The sequence below is a fragment of the Micromys minutus genome, assembly GCF_963924665.1.
Source record: "Micromys minutus genome assembly, chromosome: 18".
Lineage (NCBI taxonomy): Eukaryota > Metazoa > Chordata > Mammalia > Rodentia > Muridae > Micromys > Micromys minutus.
In genome coordinates this window covers 43,206,267-43,222,506 of record NC_137953.1, presented here as the reverse complement: position 1 = coordinate 43,222,506, position 16,240 = coordinate 43,206,267, and positions in this window count along the sequence as shown.

The following is a 16,240-nucleotide window of genomic DNA, read 5'->3' as shown; positions in this document are numbered from 1 at the left end:
CCCAGCTTTCTGTTCAAGGAACACTACATTCTTAAAGTTAGACATTATAAAACTTAATTTTTTAATATTTACATAAAATAGAAAAACACTTGATGAATAGAAATATTATATAAATGTGATAATATAAATATATGTAAATAAAAATAAAATTTATATGTTTAAATGCCATCTTACTCTAGTACATGCTAAGCACAATAACAAAAGTAGAGATCATGCCATAAACTTTGTCAATTTTGACTGAACATTGTAAAACAATGTAAGAAACTATATACCTACTGCCTTGTCCTCACAATGCTACTTCTGTTTGGGAAAACCAAGCTAAATGACACTGAAAATTAAGTAATTGGGACAGGCAACAGTGCTTAGTGGGTAAAGGAGCTTGCTGCTAAGCCTGGTAGCTTGAGGTTGATTCCTAGAACTCATATAGTGGAAAGAAAAAAAACATTCTTTCAACTTGCCCTCTGACATCCTTATGTATAAAACACACGTGTACACACACACACACACACACTCACACACACAGAGAGACAGACAGACAGAATGAAAGAAAACAGAAAGACAGTCAGACAGACTTAAAAAATGAATAGCCTAAAATCAATGTCTCAAAACTCTACACAGACCTTGTGTAGTCTTTGAATATAACCCTTCAAATCTTCAGTGGATGAATAGCATCTTTAGAACAAAAACAAACTTCTCATTTCACATTTGGGCTAATGAAAGTATCAGGGTAGATACAGCCAAGGAATGTGCCACTCCCCTTTTGTTTTGGTAATGCTTATAAGCCCTCAGACCTGTGATTCTGGGGACTTTGTTTATCTGATTAACACCTAGTGTGATCTCTTTGTTCTTTGCCTTGCTAGATTACTTTGTTTTTGATCTGAGGACTGACTGTATTCTTTGAATGTACCTAGACTGATATAAAGGTGAACTGGGAAGAAAGATAGCCACTTCAGCCTCAGCACTGGCTGGAGTCATGGACAGTGTTTTCTAATTGTCTTTTTCGTTTCAATCCTCCCTCCCTCCCTTGAGACCCAGTTGGCTGACAGGGCTGGCTTGGTCACTTATTCATAGCATCCATCAGCCTTGGATTTTTGCCGCACAGATCACCACGAGTTCCCCTTTTTATTATGCAAAAAATAGTAGAACTTGATAGTAGACTTGCCTATAATAAAACTTTGGATTTAAGTAAACTGTCCAAAAGTACATTGTTATAAAAATCATGCAGCAATGACCTAAAAAAGTATTGTTATAGATGCTAAGATTATTTTGCAGCTGTAGGCTATTGACAAAAAAAATGTTAAGATATCAAGTGAAAAACAGGTCAAAGCATCTTTGTAAACCTGTTATATAAGAGATAACTCTTCCTTTACCTTGTAGATTATTTAAAATGTTAGAGCTTTGAATAATCCTTCACTGCAACACACGTATGCATATGTATTACATACACATGTAACACACATTATGACATATATTATAACTGACCTTATAAACTTGAGGTGCACTCTCATCATGGAAATTTGAATAGCAGAAGTCATTGTAAGCATTTTTGGTTACCCCTGGGCTTGGCCTGTACTGTCAGTAAAGATCCTCTCACAGGGCCTTTGAGTGACTTTTTTCTTTTCACTATCAAAGAAAGTTTCAGTCCCTGGTTGTGTCAGGAGAAAGTCCAGATAAGAACTGTCTCATGATATTAACATCCTATTTCTTTTGGAGAGTAAATGTGATACTCTTGTATTTGATTCTTTGTCTTCTGTCTCTAGTCTGTCTCTCTCTTCCACTTCGCTCCCTTTGTGTGTGTGTGTGTGCGTGCGTGTGTGTGTGTGTGTGTGTGTGTGTGTGTGTGTGTGTGTGGTGCATGCATGTGTTTATTCTTGAACATTCAAATACCAGAGGGAGGTTTACTTTGATAGATTTTCTATTGTTTGTTTTATAATAAATAAGTTACTTTTATGGTGACAAAATGACAAATTTGGGCAATAAATTATCTTTTTTATCTTTAAAATATCTTCAAAATATTTAATAAACATGGGATTCATATTGTGGAACACTCTTGTTTCTTACGATGTAGGTCGCTTCCCTCATGTATATGCATGGAGAGCAGGAAACCATGACCAGGAGAGCCTGGGAATGGAGACTGGATGGATGAGACAATGCAAAAATCATACACACCAGCCAATGACAGAATCAGAATTCAGTTCTAGGCAATTTTGAACAAAATTATATACTTATTTAAAAAAATAAACCCAAATCCAAGTTTTAGACCTAGCAAGATGGGTCACTTGGTAAAGACACTTGGCCCCAAATCTGACAACCTGAGTAAGATTCTTGGATTCAACATGGTAGGAAAAAACTGACTCCAGCAAATTGTACTCTGGCATCCACATGTACAAAGTTGCATGTGCCTGACAGAAAGAGAGAGGGAGGCTGTTATCAACTAAAACACTCTTATTTTGAGGAAGATACCAACCTGACAAACTTTTACTTGGCTGGGTCAAACTTTTAAGACGCATTTGTAAAGCGTAGGGTAATTACAGATGAAAACGACTTTTGTTGTTGCAGAAGGGTTGGGGATAGAAAGAGTCTCAGATAAGGACTGTTTTTAAATGTACCAGATTAGTGTTCTTACTGCCCTAACAAATTATCACAAATTAAGCAGCTTAAAGCCACATGGATTTATTATCTCATAGTTCTGAATGCCAAGCATCTGCCGTCTTGGCTGAACACAGCTCCAGACCTTTCCCACAAGGCCACATTCAAGGCTCTAGTTGGCCTGGGTTTTTCCGGAAGGATTTGGGACAGTCTACTTCCAACATCAGTCAGAATGCTGTCAGAATTTAAATTTCAGCAGTAATACAGAAGGGGTCCTATTTGCCTTATTGCTTATCACCCTGAGGTCATACTTGCTCACACTAGGCAGGTTCCTACCCCCAGCAATGATGCCATCTACAGGTGACAAGGACCTGGCACATTCATTGTCATGGAAACAGCATAGCATTCTCAGGGTTTAGCTGCCCATCCACACTTGGGAGCAAGTGATGTCACTACCCCTGTAAAAGACCGAACCCCCCTCCAGCTCTCTCTCTTCTTCTTCTCTCTACCAGGACCCCTGTCTCATCATTCTATTAAACCTCTCCACGTGGAACCGTGTTGGTCTGGTGTGGTTTGTCCAGATGCATGCCAAGAAATCTACCCCAACAATACTTATATTTTAAAGACCATAGCAAAATCTTTCCATTAGCCTCTCACTTGTTTAGTCTGCCATAGCTCTCCTTAGTCTTCAGCTAGACGAATTCTTTTCAAGTAGTCAAATAATTAGATAAGGTCTAGCTAGATCATACCAAACATTCTTTCTCTTTCCTGGTGGCTATAACCAATTACATCTAAAAACAAACAAACACACAACAAACAAACAAACAAACAAAAAACAAATCAAAACCAAAACCAAAAAAAAAAATCTGTGACATTTCTATATGCATATTGTTCAATTAAATAATCAGACAATAGAATCTGTAGGGGATGCCTTGAAAATCTTGCTCACAAAAGTGTTCTCCCCATTCAAAATCTGAAGTCAGAAATATTCACAATGTTTGGTTTTCAAGGATTAATAATGTATCAGTAACCTTCAATGTTTATACCTTAGTATGTCGTACATTTCATCAATTTTGAAATCCCCCTCAATCCTACATTTCAAATATACTTGTTTACAGATAATTCTAAGTCAATAGTTAAAGTCTCATCTGAAGTATATATTTGCTTAATGTATAGGACACTCTGGGATAAATTCAAGGCCGTAGGACAACCAGTACTACTCAAAACTTTTATACCATGGCCTGTTTTCTAGAGAAAATTACAGCCAAGTGGCTACATTTTAATACCAATACCCTTCACTCCCATTACTCTGGCTGTTCCCACTGACTTTTCTTTGTATGTGCATAAACTATGTTTGAACATATAAACCCACTAGACATTCATATGATTCCTTAGTCGTTCTCCTTGGTGAAGAAGAGGGTATTATTGTTTTGCTCTTTTTAAAAAAAATAAGAGGAGGGTGTGAGACTTGCTTTGTAGACCAGGCTGGCTTAGAATTTAGAGAGACCCACTTGCATCTGATTCTTGAGTGCTGGGGTTAAAGGCATGAGTTACCCATACCAAACTGAGTATTTTTTTCAAAGAAAAAAACTAACATTTCTTGCCATTAAATGTAATTTATTCTGACTTTCATATTCTGACTTGCCAGAGATTATTTTGAAAGTATCATCATCTTAAAGGATTGGGTAGATTCTGTAAAAGTGATGGAAAAAAAATCATCTCAATAATTGTAAATTAGATGCAGCTCTAACAAATCACTCTATTACCGATAAAATGGATTTCAATTTCAGCACAATAGTTAGATGACAGAGAGATGATCGCTAGATGATAGATAGGTACATAAGTATAAATAGATAGACAGACAGACAGACAGGCAGGCAGATGACAGATAGCAAATAAAAAAGGTGAGCCAGACAGGTTGAATGGTACAGTTTAACACTGAGGGTGGACTAATCTGTAAATAAAGATAAAATACGAATTATGGTGACAGTCTAGAGAAACTGATGTGAACAAACTGTGCTTTTTAGAACCATTGGTGAGAATAATTGGCTCTGAGGCCAGATAACAAGGTGAATATAGAGAGCTTGCTTTAACCTTGTTCATCAGCTAAATTTACACCAGGATGCCAGGTATCAGTGCTTCGTACCATAGCACAGTGGTTCTCATACTTCTTAATGCTGTGGCCCTTTAATACAGTTCCTCATGTTGTGGTGACCCCCAGCCATAAAGTTATTTCATTGCTACTTCAGAACTGTAATTTTGTTACTGTTATGAATCATAATGCAAATATCTGGTATGTAGCATATCTAACATGTAATCCCTGTGAATGGGTCTTTTGATCCCCAAACAGTTCGATACCACAGTTTGAGAAACACTGCCTTAGAGGGTCACAAGGTTAATAACAAATATCAGGTGCTGTCTCCATAAACGTATTGTATACTGCTGTGGCCTGAAGAGGTATTTTAGTGGGTTGTCTGAAAAGTAAGACCAAATAGGATATCAATACAGACAGATAGAAGTGTATAACAGTTTGAGGATTTGCTTCACTTCACAGGTTGACCGTAAAATCGAAAGTCTTCAAGATGAGCTCATTGGCTGGAGAACCAGGAAAGAGTTTAGGCTGCAGGTCAAGGCCAAAGACTCTCAGGCTGAAGACACAGAAGGGAGTCAACATTGCAGACGGGCTCTGAAGATTATTCTCTGCTATAATAGCTCCTTCCCAGGGAGGTCTGGCTTTTGTTCTAATTGGGATTTAGGTGGATTGAAGGAGCCCATCTATACTTTGGAGGGCAAACTGCTCTTTGCAAAGTCATCTAACTAAACACTAACCTCACCTAAATATATCACACAGAAACACCAAAACAACCCAGGCTGTAATATACAGGGACCTAGCTGGCTCTGGTCATTAATGCAGAAAACTACCTATCACAATAAACCTACCTTTGGGGCTTTTGGGTTGAATTTTTACCCATTTAAAACATTCGATTTACATGGTTGTAACATCAACAGCAATATGATCTGTGTATTTAGGTTCAGATTTCTTTGTCCAACAATGAGTATGTAAATTGTAAATCCATAGTATGTATATGTCTGTATCTGTAGACAACATGTTCAAATGCTAGCAGGCACTTTCTGAATGTTTTGTGCATTAAGCCTTCAGTATAGATCTACTACTCTTGCTTTATTGAGAACCAGGCAGAGTGAATGTTTTGCTAAAGAAGCCAAATTAAGTGGTAAAATCCTTATTTCCATAGTACAGAATAGCTGGAAACTCAGGACTCTCTTTGCCTCAGCCTCCCATAAGCCTGTTCTGATTTATTACTGTTAAAACAATGAAAAAGTGTTAAATTTAAAATTAATTAATATGGGCCACAGACATTGAAATGTTTGAAGAAAATCCTTCAGCGGCTTGATAATGATGCAATAGTCTTTCTTCATGTGAGCAGAGCACGGGGTCTGCCTTCGAATTCTTCTGTGCTCCCATCTGATTAGTATGAAGAACACCACCAACACTTCCTGAATAGCTGTGTATTTGCTCCATAAATGTTTCAGTAAAAGGGATGTCAAAGGGGGCAGGGGAAGCAAGACAATTCTTTCATGTTGGCAGAGCACATCTAATTTAGAACTGCACACAGGCTGCCCAGACAACATCTTGCTGAAATTGTATTAAAGTCACTGCTGTCTATTTTCCCCTTTGCATTGATTGGCAAGAAGCAATATTGGAGTAGTCCTGTGATGTATTTGTGTGCCTCATCCATTTGTGAAAGGGAACCAGAGCACTAGTCATTTGGGGAAGGATTTACATAATTGAATTAAATGGTCTTTGTCTTCTTATCCCAGCATGCAGATGCAATAGATAATTTTCCAGATGTCTTGTATTCAGTTTCCTGTCTAACTTGTAGTCTCCAGGTACATGTTAGAAAGGAGAGAGACATTTGATGGAGACGAGGAGTAAGCCTACGTGTTGAATGAAGAATATGGTCTTGGGTTAGCCACTAATTTTAAGAGTTATGTAGATAGGCACTGAAGTGACAGTGCCTGATGTGTAGGCTTTGCCTTTTCCATGTTGGTTGAGTCCTGATTCTTCCCTGTGCTCACAGGAAAATCTGAAAATCTTGGCAACTCAGATTAACCCCATTGCCTTGTGCAGTCATTAGTTTTAGGGGGAATGGGCTGGCTTCTGAGATGTAAAAAGAATTTGGGGCATAGAACTTTCTCTCCTTATGGAATAACTCAGAGAGTAAACGTGTCCATCTTCTCTGACCTGACCCTATCTTGTCTGATTGGAGAAGAAAGGTGGAATTCTGCTTCTTGCCTACTGATCACACGGAAATCATTGCTGTTAGAGAAAACAGTTACCTTTGTTTTTAGCATGTAAATGAACCGTGGAATAAATCTACCCTGGAATTCTTCTGCTGTGTTTTTCTTGATGAGTCAGAGTTTTCCTTGATTTTTACCTGGGTGCCTCCATATTATACGACTGACCCTTTTGGATTCCTCCTGATCTCTATGTCCTTTCTTTGAAGGATATGAGGCTTATTTAGTTGTTTCTTTTTTCTTTCAGTGACCTTATCTTTGAATATTGGTGAGTCACATGTAGCCTTCTGGAGTAGAAGCATGTGTTGTGGAGGATGTGTTACATGAGAGTCAGACTCGTGCCTCACTATGGCTTGAGCATTGGGGAGCGTGTGTGGAATGTTAGCCACATCTAGATTCCTTTATAGAGAACACTCACCAGTTTCACTTCTAATAAGCACACACACACACACACACACACACACACACATGCACACATGAAAGCACACAAACATGATCATGTGCACAGTGCATATGGATACATACACATGCACATGCTCAGGAATATGCACATGTACATGTACACATGTGTACAAATATGCTCACTCACACACACACACACACACACACACACACACACACACACAATTGTAGGGAAGAAAAATACCCTTCAAGCACCTAAATGTTCAAAACTATGTCTGAAAAATTAACAATTTTTGTCCATTGGAAAGGGAATGCATGTCAGATGATCTAGGCTTTATTATAAAAATGCAATATGCTCTGAATAATTTCCTTTGTTCAAATAAGGACCAGGATTGAAGGCCTGACTCTAGGTTTATAAACCAAACAACATGATAAATACCATGTCAAGCAACTTAACCTTACCATGCCAGTGAGGTTTGCAGCATGTCTATTATGGGAGAGTATGGGTAGTTTCAAACTCAAGTAAAAGGAGTGATCTGATAATACTGCTTGGGACCCCATTGTAAAGCCCACTCTTGCCAAATTTGTGCACAGAAGATTTAACCCCTGATGTGATGATGTAATGGTAACTGAAGGTGAGATCTTTGCAAAGTAGTTAGATTTAGAGGAGCTATTTATGCTAAGCTTTGTACCCTTAAAGGAAGAGACAGAGGGGAGAAGTATTTCATTTCTTTGCTATGAAGCAAGAACACAGTGTTAAAATGACTTTCTATTTCTTAGGAAGAAGTCTCCCACCACAAACCAAACACTGTGCCTTCCATATTGGATTCCCAGGCATCAGACCTATGAGAAACAGATGTCCATTGCTTCAGCCAGTGTCTGTGATGTTCTACAGTACTGGCTGAAGGAGAATAATATACAAACCCAGTTATTTCTTCTTAGCTTATTGACACTATAAGGATTACAGTAGTAGCGAGAATACAGGTGGAAAGCGATCAGGACATTATTTTTGACTATCACAAGCAGAGAAGCATCGGGAATGGAAAAGATGGTTTCAGCATTAAGCTTCCATTTATCTTGCCTGTTTAGGGAGCAACTTTGTGGAAACAAGTTCTGCAGTTATGGTGGGTGAGGGAGAATGGTCTTTCTTCTAAGGTTAGTATTTAAGATGCACATTCTTTTCTTGGGTATTTGTTCTTCTTCTGACTTAGAGGAAAAAACCCAGTTACTAGATGGTAGAAAGTACTGATGGCTACTTGATAGTTTCCTGCAGAAAAGGAAATGAGTGAGGTTGGCCATAACCTTATGAAATTGGTTATAACCACGAAGAGTTGGTACCTAGCATGTACTTGAGATGTAATGGTGTAATAACTCAGGTTATGAATAGATGCTCTGTAGCATCTACTCCTGGAATTCAAAATGTGCTCTCCAACTTCAATCCAACAGACTCCGGTTTCACAGTTAGCTTTTGAATTTTCTGTACCTGCTGACTCACAGAAGAAAAATTTCCTATGCATGATGCCCATTGCTTCTTCTTTTGTGACTTAATTTCTAAGTGTCTGTTGGCCTTCAACTAAAACCAAAGGTGAACATTTAGTGCTTGCAGATGATTTATATGTAAAAGCATTCAATATCTTTAGTTTAAAATTTGTATTTCATGAAGAACAGTTAAGACATTTCTTCACACGATATATTTCAAGATAAATGAAAGATGCAGGAAACCACATTTCTGTTTCTACATTTAAAAGTTTTGCAAAAATAAGCTTACTTTGTGTAATTTTATGTCTATAAGCGTAATATAATATATTGTATATGTTTTTTCCTTTTCTATTAAATATTATCTGCATTTTAAAAAACGTTTTGCAAATGGAAATGGAAAATATTTGAATTAACATGGAGATTGGTATAAGCCACTGGTCTATATAGAAATTTCTGTGTTTATAAGGAAATTTCCCATGCAAGGAAAACATTGGAAGTAGAAGCCAAACAAATCAAGATTTGACCTTTGGTTCTAACTCTTTAATATATGTAAAGTTCTGAAAATCACTTAATTTCTTCATGCTTTCTCATTTCAAAAATAAAAGTAGCAATGAAACACAGGAGGCCTTTGTGCTGATTAGCAATGATGCAACTACCTTAGTATATGCTGTTGCTGTAACAAAGTTATTGATACTAGATAGTCTTTAATGAAAACAAATGTGTTTATTTTTCAGTTCTAGGTTTTTATTAGCATTTTTATTTTGTTTTGATAAGATTCTATGAGCAGCAGTTTAGGGGAAGGATGTGTGATTTCAGAAAGATAGAGTCATCATGGCAGGAAGGACGTGGCAGCAGAAACAGGAAAGTCTCTGATCACATTTCTATCCACATACAGGAAGGACACACACACACACAAAGATACAGAAACCAACATGGATGTACACAGACAGACACAGACAGACACAGACACACACAGACACACACAGACACATACACACAAAGTAGAGGAGGAAGAGAGAGAGGAAAAGAAAGGAACACATAGGAAGTGAAGAGATGCTACACAACCTAAACGATTCCATTGAAGTCCTTCTCTGAACAAGTCTCCACCTCCTAAAACTCCATAACCTCTCCAAACAATGGCAGCAATCCAGGACCAAATACAAAACTTAAGAAGGACATTTTTTACTCAAATCACCACAAGGTCTAAGAATGTGAGGCCAGCATCTTCTCAGTTCTGGAGAGAATACTACAAACACATATTAACATTCTGGAGAAGAAATGAAAAGATGGGAAAGTTTATTCTTTCATGAACAATCTGTTATTGGAGGAACTTATCCACATCCACAAGACTGGACCCAATCTCATGAGTCAAAAATCACTCAACCGTGAGAGTGGAACCCTATGTCTCATTTCCATTAGATGTCTCCTCCTGATAGTTCTGTCACCTTCACACCCCAGAACTAGAAATTCAGCATAAGGACTTTTGAGGAACACCCAAACTGTGGCATTGAGTGTATTCATTCGTGCAATGCTAGCATGTAACTAGGAGCCAGTTACTAACTGCCATATAAAGAAGGTGTTTGGTATGTATCCCATATTCCTGAAGCAGTCTCAACTTACCCAACTATCCTTCTGTAACTGCCACTAGTTCCCATTTTCATTCTCAAACTACTTGAAGTGAATGATAAACTATTTTGTCACTCTAGAATAAACCTTTCTTAGGCATTCAAGTTATATAGCAAAGCCTGTGGGCAGACAGAGAAGCTTATGCTCCAAATGTCCTGTAATGTCTGAAATCTTTACAAACTGTGACAATGTGTATGGATAGTTATGTTCATAAGATTCAAAAGGATAAGGCATTATGAGCCTAGCAGAGAATAGGAGAGGATTAGGTCTAAGTATTGAAAGACGGATTTGTCAGTGGAAGAGGACAGGTAGAAAATAAAGCTACCTGATAGCCGAGCTTTGGTCCTCTTCCACTCTGGTTTGTTTGTTTTGAAAATCTCTGTACTGACAAGTATGAAACCACTTGATTATTCCTACAGATTCAGGCTAAATTAGATTCATGAGGTAATACAGTGTTATTATTAGGGACTGAATCACTCTGAAACCATTATCTGAAGCATTTCAGAAATAAGCACTTAGGAGATGTGCCACTTGTCTTGCCTGTACATTCTTAATGGAATACAAACATCATGAGATTATATGGGGCACAAATTAGGACACAGGTTAGCTCTCATGCACACTTAAAACTATGGGAATAGATCCAAGCTAATATTTATTTAGAGACAGGCTCAGGTATGTTACATATTCTGAGTGTGCAGTATTGAAGGTAGGGACACTTCATGTACATAGTACACATACATCTATGGAGAACTGCAAAACCAAATCAGATTCTGTATTTTCCTTTAGTTGTTCTGAATGGTGGCCTGCATCTGTAGTACCCTGGAAGTTTATGACATATACGCTAGAGCCCAGAGTTTCTGATTTAAGAGTTTAGAGTCAAAGATGAGAAGACTGTACTATCAGGCAGATTCACATGGTTCACACGATGCTGATCTCACTATCTGTTCATACCCCGAGAGTCACATTTGTTGTTGTTGGGGTAATGGCAGTATTTATTACTCTGTCTCAAATCTGAAATCATACTTGATCATTCTCTCTCCCTACCCCCTCAACACACACACACACACACACACACACACACACACACACACGCACACATATGCGTATACTGATTATTTTTCTTAATTTCATTACAATATAGTTTAAATATTTTTCCTCCCCCTCTTCATAGACGCTACCTGCCAAACTTTATATCTTTTGCTCTCTCACACTATATTTTAAAAACAAACATGCAAAAATGAAAATCAAAGCAAATGAGCAAAAGACCAATAAGGCAAAGAAAAGCCAAAAAAGAAAACAAACAAGCAAATAAAAATACATAAGGTTCATTTTGTGTTGCTCAGCTACTGGGCATGGGACCTGACCTGGAGCATCTTTATGCTCTTGATTTCCTGCCCCAACTATTGGTAATGCTGTGTTTTCTAAAATAAAACAACTAAAATTCTTCAATTACACTTAAAATGATGGTTCTCCACCTTCCTAGAGCTATGACCCTTTAATACAGTTTCTTATGTCCTGGTGATCCCCAACCATAAAATTATATTTTGTTACTACTTCATAACTGCAATTTCGTTACTATTATGATTCACAATGTAAATATCTGTTTTTACCAATGATCTTAGAGGAGCCCTTCAAGAGAATCATTCAACCCCCAAAGAGGTTGCAACTTGCAAGTTGAGAACTGCTGCCTAAACTGTTTCATTGTCCTCTTGCTTGAGTCAAGTTGAAACTATATGAACACTTATGGTCCCTGTTACCACAGCAGTGCAATGCTTCACTTCTCTTTCCAGACTGCATGGATGAGCCCTGTCCTCAGAAGAGACCACCGTCTCCAACAGGAAAGTGTTTGCATTACTGTGGCTACAAAGCAGTGAGGAACTCCAGAGTTGATGTTCACACTTCTTCTGATGCATCTGTCCTTTGAGACTGGGAAATTTATTTACCATTTGCTGTTTCCTTATCTGTAAAGTAGAACTGACAGCATAGATTTTTACATTTTAAGAATATTGAAATGTAAGAGTTTACAGCATGCATGCTGATGAAAGGCACAATAAGCAGCAGACATTTAAATGTCAGTTACTATTGGACAATTTCTTAAGAGAAATGTTTCAGCTATCTTTGAATAACAGTTTAGAAAACATTTCCTTTCAGGAGACAGTTTTTTAATGCTCTACATCAGATCTATCTTTTTTTGATAACTTATGGTATTTATTTTGTATTTCTATAACATGACACAATGGTTCTCTTCATCCTTTTATTTTATTTCTCTAATTCATTGTATTATTCATGTTCTGGAAGTCTGGCTACAGTTCTCAGCAGTGTTGGTTGAACAAATACTTCATTAAAAAGCCAATTGGGTTCCCACCCGGAGACGACTTCAGGACACAGAGCAGAGACTGGCCCAACTGCCAGCCGGAAAGGCGGCTCGTACAGGCTGAGCAAGGGTGACCAGAAACAGATCTTAGGAACTTCTGTTCCCACCCGAAGACGACTTCAGGACACAGAGCGGAGCCTGGCCCAACTGCCAGCCGGAAAGGCGGCTTGTACAGGCTGAGCAACGGTGACCAGGAACAGATCTTAGGAACTTCTGTTCCCACCCAAAGACGACTTCAGGACACAGAGCAGAGCCTGGCCCAACTGCCAGCCAGAAAGGCGGCTCGTACAGGCTGAGCAACTGGTGAGTGGGAGACCTAGGCTGCTGGGGAGCAGAGGGATCTCTGCGGAGTGCACCTGGAAAGGGCACCCCCTGCCCTGACCTGCCCTGTCTTCCCCGATCCAGTGACCGGGAACAGATCTTAGGAACTTCTGTTCCCACCCAGAGACGATTTCAGGACTCAGAGAGGAGCCTGGCCCAACTGCCAGCCGGAAAGGCGGCTCGTAGAGGCTGAGCATCTGTGACCAGGAACAGATCTTAGGAACGTCTGTTTCCACCCGGAGGCGACGTCAGGATGCAGAGCGGAGCCTGGCCCAGCTGCCACACAGAACCTGGGCTGCCGGGGAGTAGAGAGATCTCTGCGGAGTGCACACGGAAAGTGTACCAGGGACACAGACCAGATACAAGGGAAAGACAAGAACATATCACTGACAACAAAATGGCAAGAGGAAAGAGAAAGAGTATATCCCAAGGAAACCAAGACAATCTAGCAACACCAGAACCCAGCTCTCCCATAGTAGCAAACATCGGAATTCCAAACACTCCAGAAAAAGAAGACACAGACCTGAAAACATGACTCAAGACGCTGATAGAGTTACTTAAACAAGAAAGGGAGGAAAAGCAAAAAGATTCAGAAGCTTTTAAAGAAGAAACAAGAAAAACACTCAAAGAACTCAAAGAACGAGATGAAAACAGAACCAAAGAAATAAAGGAATGGAAGAGGGAAATTAAAACAAAAATTGACAACATAAAGAAAACGCTAAAAGAGATAACCCTAGAGTCAGAACACCAAAAAAAGAAATCAGGAGTCACAGAAGCAAGCATTTTCAACAGATTACAAGAGATCGAGGAGAGAATCTCAGGGGCAGAAGACAACATTGCAAACATAGACAAAACAGCCAGAGAAGATGCAAAAAACAAAAAACTCCTAACCCAAAATGTCCAGGAAATACAAGACACAATTAGAAGACCGAACCTAAGGATAATAGGAATAGAAGAGGGAGAAGAGTATCAACTAAGAGGTACAGTAAATATCTTCAACAAAATCATAGAAAAAAACTTCCCTACCCTCAAGAATGAGATGACCACGAGCATAAAAGAAGCCTTCAGAACTCCAAATAGGTTGGACCAGAAAAGAAATACCTCCCGACACATAATAGTAAAAACATCAAGTGCCCAAAGTAAAGAAAGAATACTAAAAGCAGTAAGGGAAAAAGGTCAGGTAACATATAAAGGCAGACCAATCAGACTCACACCCGATTTCTCAACAGAGACTATGAAAGCTAGAAGAGCCTGGACAGACATCATGCACTCCTTAAGAGAGCACAAGTGCCAGCCCAAGCTGCTATACCCAGCAAAACTATCAATCACCATCGATGGAGAGACAAAGATAGTTCAAGACAAATCAAAATTCACACAATATCTGACCACAAACCCAGCACTACAACGAATTATAGGTGGAAAACCCAATACAAGGAGGGAAAATACAGCCTAGTAAAAACAAGAAAACTCCTAAACAAGAAAACTAAAAGAAGAAAAAAACACAGACACAACTCAACCAAAAAAAGCAAAAATGGCAGGAAACAGAAACAATTATTTCTTGATATCTATTAACAAAAATGGTCTCAACTCCCCAATAAAGAGACATAGACTATCAGACTGGATACATAAACAAAATCCAGCCTTTTGCTGCATACAGGAAACTCATCTCAGAGACAGAGACAGACACTATCTCAGAGTAAAAGGGTGGGAAAAAAACTTCCAAGCAAATAGCTCCAAGAAGCAAGCTGGAGTGGCTATTCTAATATTGAATAAAGTAAATTTCCAACCAAAAGTTATCAAAAAAGATAAAGAAGGACACTTTTTACTCATTACCCGGGAAATATGTCAGGAGGAACTCTCAATCCTTAACATATATTCTCCAAATAAAAAATCACCCACATTCATAAAAGAAACTCTACTAAAGCTCAAAAAATACATTTCACCCCACACAATAATAGTGGGAGACTTTAATACCCCACTCTCACCAATGGACAGATCAGGGAAACAGAAACTGAACAAGGACACTGCAAAACTAGCAGAGACTTTGAACCAACTAGAATTAATAGATATATACAGAACATACTATCCTAAAGTAAAAGAATACACCTTCTTCTCATCACCCCATGGCACCTTCTCGAAAATTGACCACATAATTGGACACAGAACGAGCCTTCATTGATATAAGAAGATTGAAATACTCCCATGCATCCTCTCAGATCACCATGGTCTACGGCTGGTCTTTAACAACAACAAAGACAACAAAATGCCCACATACACATGGAAACTAAACAACACTCTGTTAAAGGATAGCAGGGTCAAAGAAGAAATAAAGAAAGAAATTAAGGACTTTCTAGAATTCAACGAAAACGATAACACAACATACCCAAACCTATGGGATGCAATGAAAGCAGTATTGAGAGGAAAACTCATAGCCCTAAGTGCTTCCAAAAAGAAACTGGAGAGAGCTCACATCAGCAACCTGACAGCACAGCTAAAAGCCCTAGAACAAAAGGAAGCAGATATACCCAAAAAGAGTAGAAGGCAAGAAATAATCAAAATTATGGCAGAAATAGACCAAATAGAAACAAAAAGAACCATTGAAAAAATCAACAAAACAAAGAGTTGGTTCTTTGAGAAAATCAACAAGATTGATAAACCCCTAGCCAGACTAACTAAAGGGCAAAGAGAGAGTATCCAAATTAACAAAATCAGAAAGGAAAGTGGGGACATAACAACTGAAACTAAGGAAATTCAAGAAATCATCAGATCCTACTACAAAAACTTATACTCCACAAAATTGGAAAATCTGGAGGAAATGGACGAATTCCTAGACAGATACAAGGTCCCAAAGTTTAACCAGGACCTAGTAAACCATCTAAATAACCCTATAACACCTAAAGAAATAGAAGAAGTCATCAAAAGCCTCCCAACCAAAAAAAGCCTAGGTCCAGACGGGTTCAGTGCAGAATTTTATCAGACATTTATTGGGGATATAACACCAGTATTCGCCAAACTATTCCAAAAGATATTAATCAGATGGAATATTACCCAACTCATTTTTTGAGGCTACAATAACCCGCGTACCTAAACCACACAAAGACCCTACAAGGAAAGAAAACTTCAGACCAATCT